General features: G+C 47.9%; 1 long non-coding RNA gene across 1 annotated transcript; it reads right to left on the bottom strand.

Moving 5' to 3' along the window:
• Positions 1–4,608: 4,608 nt before the first annotated feature.
• On the bottom strand, positions 4,609–11,533 carry LOC116685270 (uncharacterized). The gene is made up of 3 exons (XR_004330935.1): positions 11,496–11,533; positions 4,779–4,905; positions 4,609–4,682 (listed from the first exon to the last, which is right to left on the bottom strand). It is a non-coding gene; the product is annotated as an uncharacterized LOC116685270 (long non-coding RNA).
• Positions 11,534–13,264: the final 1,731 nt, after the last annotated feature.

Genomic DNA, 13,264 nt, shown 5'->3' with positions numbered 1-13,264 from the left:
GTTGTAGACTGTCCGACCAGAAACAACAGGACAATTGATCTCCTGTATGCTAATTGAGGGATGCATACAGAGCGACTCCCCTCCCCCCACTGGGGAAGTCTGATCAAAACCTGTTCATCTACAGCCACTGTACACCCCCCTGGTCCAAAACAGCCGGTGACAACTCGCACAAGCAGGAGGTGGTTCCCTGAGATGGAAAGTGCCCTGAGAGACTGTTTCAACACCACAGTCTGGGATGTGCTGATCGACCCGATGGTGAGGACATAGAGGGGATGACACCCTGTCTGACGGACTGCCGAACTTTTGTGCAGACGTGGTCTCCCCTATCAAGACTGTACGCTGTTACCCTAACAACAAGCCATGGGTAACACAGGAGGTTAAGGCTGTCCTCAACAATAGAAAAGGCTGCCTCAGGAGCAGAAACAGAGGCCATGAAGCACACAGCGGAGGTGAAACACTGTGTGAGGGAAGCTAAGGACAGCTATAGGAGGAAGGTTGAGCAGAAGCTGAGGGACAACAACATGAGGGAGGTCTGGGAAGGTGTGAGGACCATCCCAGGTCACACCACAAGACCAGAACTACAGGGGGGACAATGGAGAGGGCCAAGGAGCTAATAACTTTTTTCAACAGGTTTAACCAGCCCCTGGCCCCCCCCCCCACCCCCACCCTCACCGCAGCAATGTTCCCTTCCCTCCACACACCTCCCCCCTGACAACCACCACATCCCAGTCTGCACACCTCCCCCCCAGCACCACAATACCCCCCTCCTCCTCCTCAATACAACCCCCGCCCCACATCACCACAGACCAGGTCCAAGGACAGCTGAGGAAGCTCCGGCCCAGGAAGCAGCAGGCCCGGATAAGTGTGTCCGAGACTGCTGGAGACCTGCGCACAAACTGGGGAGCCGCTCCAACGGATCTTCACCTTAGCCTGCGCTAGGGAGAGTGCCCACCCTTTGAAGACATCCTGCATCGTTCCAGTTTCCCAGAAGAACAGGCCCAGCGAGCTGAATGACTTCCGACCGGTGGCGCTCACTTCACACCTGATGAAGACGTTGGAGCGGCTCTTCCTCAGCCTCCTCAGACCCCAGGTACAGCAAGCCCGACCGCCTGCAGTTTGCGTACCAGCCAGATGTTGGTGTGGAGGACGCCATCCTCTACCTGCTACACCGGGTCCACTCCCATCTGGATACGGGGAATGGCACAGTGAGGGTCCTCTTCTTGGACTTCTCCAGTGCCTTCAATACCATCCGGCCCCCTATACTCCAGGAAAATTGATCAGGATGGGAGTGGACCCCTACTGGTGGACTGGATCAGAGACTACCTCACCGCAAGGCCAAGTACTCAGCTAAGGACATCATGTCTTAAACTGTGGTCAGCAGCACTGGAGCCCCCCAGGGCACAGTGCTGGCCCCTCTTCTCTTCACCCTTACACCTCGGACTTCTGTTACAACTCAGAGCTGTGTCACATACAGAAGTACGCAGATGACACAGCCATCGTTGGGTGTATCGGGGACAGGGAGGAGGAGTATCAGAGTCGGGTGGGGGACTTTGCTCTCTGGTGTCGCACTAACTGCCTACAGCTCAACACCTCTAAGACGAAGAACTGGTCGTTGACTTTGGGAGGTCCAGACCAAGACCGCTCGACCGGTCCTGTTAGCGGGAGTTGAGGTGGAGGCAGTCCAATCATACAAATACCTCAGGCTGTGGCTGGACAGCAAACTGGACTGGACAACACACACCAGCCAACTATACAGGAAGACACAGTCCGGCTGTACTTCCTGAGGAGGCTGCGCTCCTTTACATCTGCAGCAAACTGCTGTGGATTTCTACCAGTCTGTGGTCACCAGTGTCCTCTTCTACACTGTGGTGTGCTGGGGGCAGCATATCAAAGAAGGACACCCACAGGCGGTACTGATCAGGCGGCCGGCTCTGTGGTCGGCATGAAGCTGGACTCACTGGTGACGGCGGCAGAGAGGAGGACATTGGACAAACTGCTGGACATTACTGATAATGCCAGCCCCCCCCCCCCCCCCCCCCTTCCCCCATGATCAGCACCCAGAGGAGCCGGTTCAGTTGAAGGCTGCTCCTTCCAAGTGCAGGACCAACAGACTCAGGACTCCTTTGTCCCTCATGCCATCAGACTGTACAACTCCTCACTAGGGGGGAGGAGGAATAGGGCAGAGAGGACAATACATAAAACATACATACATTCATACAGTACACATACACACTTACATACATGCACACCTGGACTTAAATTCCCACCTGGTCACTTTATAATAATGTTTAACACTGGACTCACACTGACACTTTAATAATATTTATGGTCTTTTCTTTGTTTATTTGACGATGTTCTTATTGTTGTTATCATTTTTATTGGTATTTTGTTGTCTTTATACTGTCTTTGTATCTATTTTTTATTTCGTGTTGTTCTTGCTAAAACTGCTGCTGGAAATTTCAATTTCCTGCGGAGTCATCCCAAAGGATCAATAAGAGATGTCTAAGTCTAAGTCTAAGTCTAGAGGATCTAACAAGATCCAGTAGAGGACGAACAAGAACCAGTAGAGGGACTAACAAGATCCGTAAGGAACTAACAAAACCAGTAGAGGAACTAACAAGAACCATATAGGATCTAACAAGATCCAGTAGAGGAACTAACAAGAACCAGTATAGGATCTAACAATCCTAGAGGAACTAACAAAACCAGTAGAGGAACTAACAAGAACCATAGAGGATCTGACAGAACCAGTGGAGGAACTAACAAGAACAGTAGAGGAACTAACAAAACCATATAGGATCCGTCGGGGAACCTCAGCGAGATGGAAGAAGTTCTGAACGTCGCACAACAACCCGACTTCAGGCACGAACTGCAGGTCGGCGTGAGTCAGGTTCAGCTCCGTTATCTTCACACTGCAACAGACGAGGAACATTATACACACACCCTGAGTATTCAGGACACAGTATTATTTCTTTAAGATAGTATACACCCTGAGATTCAGGAACACAGTATTACTTTAAGATAGTATACACCCTGAGTATTCAGGACACACAGTATTACTTTAAGATATATACACCCTGATTCAGGAACACAGTATTACTTAAATAGTATACACCCTGAGTATTCAGGAACACAGTATTACTTTAAGATATAATACACCCTGAGTATTCAGGAACATTATACTTTAAGATAGTATACACCCTGAGTATTCAGGAAACAGTATTACTTTAAGATATAATATACCCTGAGTATTCAGAACACCGTATTACTTTAGATAGTATACACCCTGAGTATTCAGAACACAGTATTACTATAAGATATAATAACCCTGAGTATTCAGGAACACAGTATTACTTTAAGATAGTATACACCCTGATTGTTCAGTAACACAGTTACTAAAGATATATACACCCTAAGTATTCAGGAACACAGTATTACTTTAAGATATAACCCACCCTGAGTGTTGAGTAACACAGTATTACTTTAAGATAGTATACACCCTGAGTATTTAGTAACACAGTATGACATTTAGATATAATACATACTGATTAGTTTTGGATTACAGTATTACTTTACAGTTTATTTATTGCTAAATGACAGTGGGCACAACTGAAGCCACTTGTGCAAAACTGTAACTACAGTCTGCACTACGAACAGTCCCCTGAACGCACCATAAACTCTAACTACAGTATGCACTAGCAACAGTCACCTGAACGCACCATAAACTCTAACTACAGTCTGACAACCACAGTCACCTGAACTCACCATAAACTCTAATCCAGTCTGACTACCAACACTCACCTGACGCACCATAAACTCTAACTACAGTCTGACACCCAACAGTCACCTGAACTCACCATAACTCTAACTCCGTCTGACTACCACACTCACCTGAACGCACCATAACTCTAACTACAGTCTGAACAACAGTCACCTGAAATCACCATAACTCTAACTACAGTCTGACTACCAACACTCACCTGAACGCACCTAACTCTAACTACAGTCTTACTAGCAAGTCACCTGAACGCACCATAAACTCTACCTCCAGTCTGCCTACGAACAGTCACCTGAACGCACCATAAACTCTAACTACAGTCTGCACTAGCAAAAGTCACTTGAACGCACCATTAACTCTAACTACAATCTAATTACCATACTCACCTGAATGCACCATAAACTTTAACTACAGTCTGACTACCAACAGTCACCTGAACTACACACATCACACAACACCACTCTGAACCACACGTCTCAGAACAGGCTCAGTGCAGACAGACACACATTGAAACACACACACACTGAGACACACACACCTGCTGCTGTTAGCCTGAACTGGAGTTAGAGTCTGGTCTGCATGACCGCTGCTGTGTAGACTGGAGTTAGAGTCTGGTCTGCATGACCTGCTGCTGTGTAGACTGGAGTTAGAGTCTGGTCTGGTAAAATACTCAGTTTATTTGGATATTACGTATTTCTGAAGGATATAATACTCAGTGAGTATTGGGTATTACAGTATTCCTTTAGGATATAATACTCAGTGCGTATTTGGTATTGCAGTATTCCTCCAGGAGAAAGTACTGTACTCTGTGATGGTGTACTGGAAGCGTCCTTCCTTCCCGATCATCTCGGCATGCTGATGTTGCTCAGCTCCTCTTCAACAAACCTCTGAGTCTCGAACTTCACTGGTAATACAAACACACATCAAGTCAGTACTTTAACAAATACTTCAAGTACACTGTAACAAAACAGACTACTTGAGAGTAACTGCGTATACTTACACATGTCCAGTCCTTTGTCAGTGATGCGGATTTTGCAGCCGGCGGGTTGAGCGGCGGCCATGATGAATGACATCGAAAGGAGGAGAGTGAGAACAGAGAGGAATCATCCTGAGCCGGAACATATTCCCTGGAACACAGAAGGATCAAGACCTGGGATAAAAGTTTGGATTCAGGCAGTGTTAAGGTCTCTGCTGTCGGGTGTTGTCAGTCTCTACTGTCGGGGTGTTTCAGGTCTCTGCTGTTGGGTGTTTCAGGTCTCTACTGTCGGGGTGTTTCAGGTCTCTGCTGTTGGGATGTTTCAGGTCTCTACTGTCGGGGTGTGTCAGGTCTCTGCTGTTGGGTTGTTTCAGGTCTCTACTGTCGGGGTGTTTCAGGTCTCTGCTGTCGGGGTGTTTCAGGTCTCTGCTGTCGGGGTGTTTCAGGTCTCTGCTGTCGGGGTGTTTCAGGTCTCTACTGTCGGGGTGTTTCAGGTCTCTACTGTCGGGGTGTTTCAGGTCTCTACTGTCGGGGTGTTTCAGGTCTCTGCTGTTGGGGTGTTTCAGGTCTCTACTGTCGGGGTGTTTCAGGTCTCTACTGTCGGGGTGTTTCAGGTCTCTACTGTCGGGGTGTTTCAGGTCTCTGCTGTTGGGGTGTTTCAGGTCTCTACTGTTGGGATGTTTCAGGCCTCTGCTGTTGGGGTGTTTCAGGTCTCTGCTGTTGGGGTGTTTCAGGTCTCTGCTGTTGGGGTGTTTCAGTCTCTGCTGTCGGGGTGTTTCAGGTCTCTTGCTGCCGGAGGTTTCAGGTCTCTGCTGTCAGGGTTTTTCAGGTCTCTGCTATTGGGTGTTTCAGTTCTCTGCTGTCGGGGTGTTTCAGTCTCAGCTCTGTGTCAGGTCTCTGCTGCCGGGTGTTTCAGGTCTCTGGTGTTATAGAGGTTCTGGGTGAACCATGATATGGTTCTTAGCCATGCAACCATTGTTTACCGCTCCAGGAATAGGGTTTACACTGTCCAAAACAACCTGTTATACAGTCCCAAAACAACCTGTTATACTGTCCCAAACAACCTGTTATACTGTCCCAAAACAACCTGTTATTGTCCCAAACAACCTGTTATACAGTCCCAAAACAACTGTTATACTGTCCCAAACAACCTGTTATACTGTCCCAAAAACACCTGTTATACAGTCCCCACACAACCTGTTATACAGTCCCAAACACCTGTTATACTGTCCCAACACAACCTGTTATACTCCCAAAACACCTGTTATACTGTCCCAAAACAACCTGTTATACAGTCCCAAAACAACCTGTTATACTGTCCCCCAACAACCTGTTATACTGTCCCCAAACAACCTGTTATACAGTCCCAAAACAACCTGTTATACTGTCCCAAAACAACCTGTTATACAGTCCCAAAACAACCTGTTATACTGTCCCAAAACAACCTGTTATACTGTCCCAAAACAACCTGTTATACAGTCCCAAAACAACCTGTTATACTGTCCCAAAACAACCTGTTATACTGTCCCAAAACAACCTGTTATACTGTCCCAAAACAACCTGTTATACTGTCCCAAAACAACCTGTTATACAGTCCCAAAACAACCTGTTATACAGTCCCAAAACAACCTGTTATACTGTCCCAAAACAACCTGTTATACTGTCCCAAAACAACCTGTTATACTGTCCCAAACCCGGTTATACAGTCCCAAACAACCTGTTATACTGTCCCAAAACAACTGTTATACAGTCCCAACACCCTGTTATACTGTCCCAAAACAACCTGTTATACTGTCCCCAAAACAACCTGTTATACAGTCCAGACTCAGCTTTCCAGTCCTCCACTGTGAGAGGAATTTGCAGCAGTGAACTAGGTCGCAGGTCAAGGTCAGAGGTCACGCTGAACAGACGATCCTCCTGTTGCTCCACAGCTGGCAGAGGAACTTGAACTGCAGTAACCCTGTTACACAACACTCATCTCTCTCTCTCTCTCATCTCTCACTCTCCCTCTTTCTCTCTTTCTTTCCCTGTCTCTTTCAATTTTCCTTCTAACTCTTACCCTCCTCTCCTCTTTCTCTCTCTAAGTCCCTCTCTCTCCAGTCCCTCTCCCTGTAAACCCAATCCCCTTATATGAAGAAATGCTAAGAAATCTGTTTTATTTCTGTTAGAACTCAGTAACTATCTCAATAAGATTATATATTTAACTTACTGGGTTCTTGTTTGTGTGTTGTTCATTTATTTTTAAGATTTGCCCGTTCCCTCCGGGACCGGACGCAGGTGGAGTCTGAGCACACAAAATAAGATGGTGACCACATGACTAACAACATAGAGGGAAAATAAATCTCCATATTTCTGAAAGTAGGGCAGAACTGCCCTACTTTGTGAGGGGTCCTACATGAAGCCGCCTTTTTCATGGAGCATTCAAACTCTGGAATCATAAAAAGAAAACCAGATAACGCAGGAAGTGTCTTGGTACCGGCCAGAAGCCACCTCATTTCAATGGACATCAAATTAATAATTTCATAATATGAACCTTCACGGTCTCCCTCCTGGAGCATCAGAAAGGAGCGCCTGGATTTTGTTATTGACGCTAAAAGTCTCCTTTAGGGCTCTGGTCAGACTCTAGCGCTCTGGATCGGGACTCTAGAACGCTCAACTCTGGATCAGGACTCTAGTCGCTCTGGATCGGACTCTAGACATTCTAGGTCCGGACTTTAGACGCTCTAGGTCGGGACTCTGGACGCTCTGGATCGGACTCTAGACCTCTGGAGCGGGACTCTAGATGCTCTGGGTCAGGACTCTGGACAGCACTTTTTGAAGCTCCCACAGATGCTGAAGGGATTTGTGCGTCCTTACAGATGCTGAAGGGATTTGTGCGTCCCTTACAGATGCTGAAGGGGATTTGTGCATCCCTTACAGATGCTGAAGGGGATTTGTGCGTCCCTTACAGAGGTTGAAGGGATTTGTGCGTCCCTTACAGATGCTGAAGGGGATTCGTGCGTCCTGTACAGACGCTGAAGGGGATTTGTGCGTCCCTTACAGATGCTGAAGGGGATTCGTGCGTCCTGTACAGACGCTGAAGGGGATTTGTGCGTCCCTTACAGATGCTGAAGGGATTTGTGCGTCCCTTACAGAGGCTGAAGGGGATTTGTGCGTCCCTTACAGATGCTGAAGGGGATTCGTGCGTCCTGTACAGACGCTGAAGGGGATTTGTGCGTCCCTTACAGAGGCTGAAGGGATTTGTGCGTCCCTTACAGATGCTGAAGGGATTTGTGCGTCCCGTACAGACGCTGAGGGGATTTGTGCGTCCCTTACAGATGCTGAAGGGATTTGTGCATCCCTTCAGACGCTGAGGGGATTTGTGCGTCCCTTACAGAGGCTGAAGGGGATTTGTGCGTCCCTTACAGAGGCTGAAGGGGATTTTGCGTCCCTTACAGACGCTGAAGGGGATTTGTGCGTCCCTTACAGACGCTGAAGGGATTTTGTGCGTCCCTTACAGAGGCTGAAGGGGTTGTGCGTCCCTTACAGAGGCTGAAGGGGATTTGTGCATCCCTTACAGATGCTGAAGGGGATTTGTGCGTCCCTTACAGACGCTGAAGGGGATTTGTGCGTCCCTTACAGACGCTGAAGGGATTTGTGCGTCCCTTACAGACGCTGAAGGGATTTGTGCGTCCCTACAGACGCTGAAGGGATTTGTGCGTCCCTTACAGACGCTGAAGGGTTTTGTGCGTCCTGTACAGCCGCTGAGGCGATTTGTGCGTCCCTTACAGAGGCTGAAGGGGATTTGTGTGTCCTGTACAGCCGCTGAAGGGATTGTGCGTCCCTTACAGAGGCTGAAGGGATTTGTGCGTCCCTTACAGATGCTGAGGGGATTCGTGCGTCCTGTACAGACGCTGAGGGGATTTGTGCGTCCCTTACAGAGGCTGAAGGGATTTGTGCGTCCCTTACAGATGCTGAAGGGATTTGTGCGTCCCGTACAGACGCTGAAGGGATTTGTGCGTCCCTTACAGATGCTGAAGGGGATTTGTGCATCCCTTACAGACGCTGAGGGGATTTGTGCGTCCCTTACAGGCTGAAGGGGATTTTGGCGTCCCTTACAGAGGCTGAAGGGGATTTGTGCGTCCCTTACAGACGCTGAAGGGGATTTGTGCGTCCCTTACAGACGCTGAAGGGATTTGTGCGTCCCTTACAGAGGCTGAAGGGGATTTGTGCGTCCCTTACAGAGGCTGAAGGGGATTTGTGCATCCCTTACAGATGCTGAAGGGATTTGTGCGTCCCTTACAGACGCTGAAGGGATTTGTGCGTCCCTTACAGACGCTGAAGGGGATTTGTGCGTCCCTTACAGACGCTGAAGGGGATTTGTGCGTCCCTTACAGACGCTGAAGGGGATTTGTGCGTCCCTTACAGACGCTGAAGGGGATTTGTGCGTCCTGTACAGCCGCTGAAGGCGATTTGTGCGTCCCTTACAGAGGCTGAAGGGGATTGTGTGTCCTTTACAGCCGCTGAAGGGGATTTGTGCGTCCCTTACAGAGGCTGAAGGGGATTTGTGCGTCCCTTACCAGATGCTGAAGGGATTTGTGTGTCCCTTACAGAGGCTGAAGGGGATTTGTGCGTCCCTTACAGATGCTGAAGGGGATTTGTGTGTCCCTTACCGAGGCCTGAAGGGGATTTGTGCGTCCCTTACAGAGGCTGAAGGGATTTGTGTGTCCCTTACAGAGGCTCAAGGGGATTTGTGCGTCCCTTACGAGGCTGAAGGGGTTTGTGCGTCCCTTACAGATGCTGAAGGGTATTGTGTCGTCCCTTACAGATGCTGAGGGGATTTGTGCTCCCTTACAGATGCTGAAGGGGATTTGTGTCCCTTACAGAGGCTGAAGGGATTTGTGCATCCCTTACAGAGGCTGAAGGGGATTTGTGCGTCCCTTACAGAGGCTGAAGGGGATTTGGTGTTTCGCTTACAGAGGCTGAGGGGGATTTGTGTGTCCTTACATACAGAGGCTGAGGGGGATTTGTGCGTCCCTTACAGAGGCTGAAGGGGATTTGTGCGTCCCTTACAGAGGCTGAAGGGGATTTGTGCGTCGTATCTGACGCTGAGAGACCGACGTATGAGAACAGTTGGGAGTGAGGACGGTTGGACGAATGTGTTTTGTGACGTTACGTTACGTCTTGATTAATTAGTCAGATGTTATAGAACAGGAAGCAGAATTCCAAATATGAAAGTCAGTGGATTTACTGTAAGAAGACAACAGACAATGCATGAAATCTCTTTTAAAAGCCATCCGTAAACATCAGGTCTGAAGCTTCAAACAGCTTTAACGAGCACAAAGTCCTCACAAATATAGACATACCAGCCTACACACACACTGTAATCTGTTTGATTACAGCTCAGAGCCGACAGCCAATCACCAGCCAGCTGCTGCACCCACATCTGGTGACCACAACTGCTAACAGCGACCTGCTAATAGCTAAAAGCTACCGCTAACCTTTAATTAAAAAGCTTCAGATGAAAGAGAAGAAGACTACACCCAGCCTGCCCTGTGGTCTGTCACAGAGACCTCACTTATGAAATATAAATATATATAACCTGCTTTCATCATAATATATAAACATGTATAACCTGCAACCTGCTCTCATCATAATATATAAATATATATAACCTGCTTTCATCATAACGTATATGTATATATAACCTGCTTTCATCATAATGTATAAATATATACAACCTGCTCTCATCATAATATATAAATATATATAACCTGCTTTCATCACAATATATAAACATAACCTGCAACCTGCTTTCATCATAATGTATAAATATCCAGTAGAGGCCAAAAGTTAGTTCCCCCTTCTCCTCCAATGAGATCCTTTATCTTCAGACTATCTCCATTGGAGATTATCTCTGAAGCATCAGAACTATGATGAACACATGAGGAATTATGGACTAAACAACAAAGTAGAAATACCTGAAAACATGTTTTATATTCTAGTTTCTTCAGAGTACCCCCCCCCCCTTTGCTTTTTGATAGTGCTGCAAACAGGTCCAACAGGTCCAACAGCCCTTAAACAGCCTGGGGGGGTGTTTGGGGTCATTGTCCTGTTGGAAAATAAATGATGGGCTAACTAAACGCAGAATGGATGGGATGGCATGCTGGTTCAGGATGCTGTGGTAGCCGTGCTGGTTCAGGATGCTGTGGTAGCCGTGCTGGTTCAGGATGCTGTGGTAGCCGTGCTGGTTCAGGATGCTGTGGTAGCCCTGCTGGTTCCCCCCCAGAATTCTACCAGTCGTCCAATAGGCTGACGGCTGTGTATCAACCTGACTTCTGATGGTCCCAACTCCATTAAGAAGGAAGAAACTCCACTAATGAACCCTGACAAGGCCCACCTGGGGGGGGACCATTTTAGGGACTACCTCATGAAGCTCATTGAGAGAACACCAAGGGTTTGCAGCACTATCAAAAATCATATATATATATATATATATATATATATATATCTATATATATATATATAGATAAAACTTGTCAGATTTCACACAGAACAGAAACACAGGAGATACCCTGTTACTCACCTGTCCATGTTCATGACGTCTGACTGTCTGTCTCTCTCTCTCTCTCCTCCTGTCTCTGTCTGTCTCTCTGTCTATCTGTCTCCGTCTGGCTCCCTCTGTCTCTGTCTCTGTGTGTCTTTAGTTGAACTCTGAATGCTAAATGATGAAATGATAAATGATGAAATGAAAGAACTCACCATGTGAAGGAGGAGTTTCTGTTCTTCTGTCTCTGTTCAGTCTGACTGTGTCTGTCTCTTTGTGGACACTTTAATCCCGAGGGATACACTGACTCCTCCCCCCTCTCCTCCCCTCTCACCCCCCCCCCTCTCCTCCCCCTCACCGCCCCCTCTCACCCTCTCCCCGTCTCCTCCCCCCACCCTTCCCCCCTCTCCCTTTAAGAGAACATTGGCTTCACTTCTCTTTTCCTACATTTGACGATGTTTCTGTTTGATTCTAATGTCACAGTAACACTTTCCAGGAAAACCAGAGCTGTGTGTGTGTGTGTGTGTGTGTGTGTGTGTGTGTGTGTGTGTGTTGTGTGTGTGTGTGTGTGTGTGTGTGTGTGTTCCTGTTGAACTAACACATTTGATTTAGTCTGACATCAAACAGCTGGAACACTCCCACGCCAAAAACTCTCACACACACACACCACACTACACACACACACACACACACACACACACACACACACACACACACACACACACACCACACACACACACACACACACACTTTTGACTATTAAGTAATTAATAATTAATAATTAATTAATGGTACAGGGACACAAATATTACAGATGCAGTACAACACATGAATCAGCAGGTCCAGTACCAGACTGTCTAATGAGGTCTTCACAGTACCAGACCCTGACCCAGACTGTCTAATGAGGTCTTCACAGTACCAGACCCTGACCCAGACTGTCTAATGAGGTCTTCACAGTACCAGACCCTGACCCAGACTGTCCAATGAGGTCTTCACACTAGACCCTGACCCAGACTGTCTAATCTTCATATTCATATCTTTAAAGAAATCATTGGTTCATAAAACTAATTTATTGAGAAATAACATTGAAACGTTTCTTTGGATCAGAAACACACGAGTTGCAAATACTTTCACTGTCCTCGTTCATACAATCATGCAATGAAATATTGTAGTATATACTAACATATTATAAACCCCTGTCCTCAGCTGTGATCCTGCCTCCGAACCACAGGCGGCAGCGGATCCTTTCCGTCGATAACAACTCCGTGAACCGGAAGCACGTCACTAACATTTCCTGTTTCCGTCAACACACGTGTGTTTGTGTGGCGAAACGCAAGAGAAGTCAACGGAACCATTCCGTTTGGACCCGTTTGGGAAGCAGTTCGCGATGTGTCAGCAGCTGGGTCTGATCGGACTCTACGTGATGAGGACCAGAGTCCGGAGGAACCCGACACCGAGTCCGAGCAGGAGGTAAGTCAGTTCGGCCACACGGCCGCAACTCTCCCCGGAGAAAGTGCTCCAGAGCCCGGCTACACGGCCGCAACTCTCCCCAGAGAAAGTGCTCCAGAGACCGGACACACGGCCGCAACTCTCCCCAGAGAAAGTGCTCCAGAGCCCGGACACACGGCCGCAACTCTCCCCGGAGAAAGTGCTCCAGAGGCCGGACACACGGCCCCAACTCTCCCCGGAGAAAGTGCTACAGAGCCCGGCCACACGGCCCCAACTCTCCCCGAAGAAAGTGCTCCAGAGCCCGGTGTCATTTGCCTTCTGGTTTTTCCACCTACTGGTTTCCGAGCCTGTCGAGATACCGTGTAAACCACGACGGCCACCTACGTCGACAGAGTCGCTACAAATTCATAAACATGTTACTGGCCTTTGCATGCCGTGTGCATGTAGTTTATAACGAGTCCTTGCACACGGATAGCTCAGAGGTGTAGCAGGAGGTGTAGTTTATAACGAGTCCTTGCACACGGATAGCTCAGAG

This window comes from Etheostoma spectabile, unplaced genomic scaffold, assembly GCF_008692095.1.
Source record: "Etheostoma spectabile isolate EspeVRDwgs_2016 unplaced genomic scaffold, UIUC_Espe_1.0 scaffold00569712, whole genome shotgun sequence".
NCBI lineage: Eukaryota > Metazoa > Chordata > Actinopteri > Perciformes > Percidae > Etheostoma > Etheostoma spectabile.
Note: the sequence above shows the minus strand (reverse complement) of the source record. Positions and strands in the feature narration are given on the sequence as shown.